This window comes from Propithecus coquereli, unplaced genomic scaffold, assembly GCF_000956105.1.
Source record: "Propithecus coquereli isolate 6110/MARCELLA unplaced genomic scaffold, Pcoq_1.0 Scaffold164, whole genome shotgun sequence".
NCBI classification, from domain to species: Eukaryota; Metazoa; Chordata; class Mammalia; order Primates; family Indriidae; genus Propithecus; species Propithecus coquereli.
This window is the reverse complement of record NW_012140969.1, coordinates 2,516,999-2,517,699: the sequence shown is the minus strand read 5'-3', so window position 1 is coordinate 2,517,699 and position 701 is coordinate 2,516,999.

Here is a 701-nt window from a genome sequence, read left to right as displayed (position 1 = left end):
CCCGGGGGGCGCGTGCTCCGTGGGGCAGTCCCCGTGGCCAGCGACGTCCGGGGTCTTTAATGGGATTACTTTTGCTCTTGTCTTGAGAATTTTTTCAGTCTATTTAGCTGGTGAAAACCCTAGCTTGTTCTTGATACACGAACCTATTTATTCTTGTGGTTTTAAGTCCTCCCTGCCCTCTTCCCTCTCCCCTCCAGCAGGGCAGGGACCCCCCCCCACGGGTCCACCCCTCTCCCCTGCTGTTTCTTGGGGCTCTCTCCTCTCCGCCCTCCGCACGCGGGAACACGCGTGGCCGCGTGGGAAGCGTGCAGGAGGCGTCCGAGCAATAAAGGCTGGCTTCGTCCCCCACCCTGGGGGTGCCGGGCTTCAGAGAGGGGGCACCTCCCCACACCCCCCACCGAGGCCTCGGCCCCCTGCCGCCCCCGAGACTGGGAGGGGACTTCTTTTTCTAAAACACTAAACTCAGCCCAGCCAGGCCCCCACCCTGGAGGCCAGCCCCTCACCCCAGGGGGCCAGGGCTCCCAGGGGACGGGCTGGGGTCTTCCGGGTCCCTTGGGGGGCAGAGGCAGGGCCAGTGGGGAGGGGGCACAGCCCCTCCAGCCCTCCCCTTCATCCTGTTATTTATTCGGAAGGTTTCAAATCACGACAGAGTCCGTGTTGGAGGTGATAATGAACTGTTTAAAAAAAAAAAAAAAAAAAAA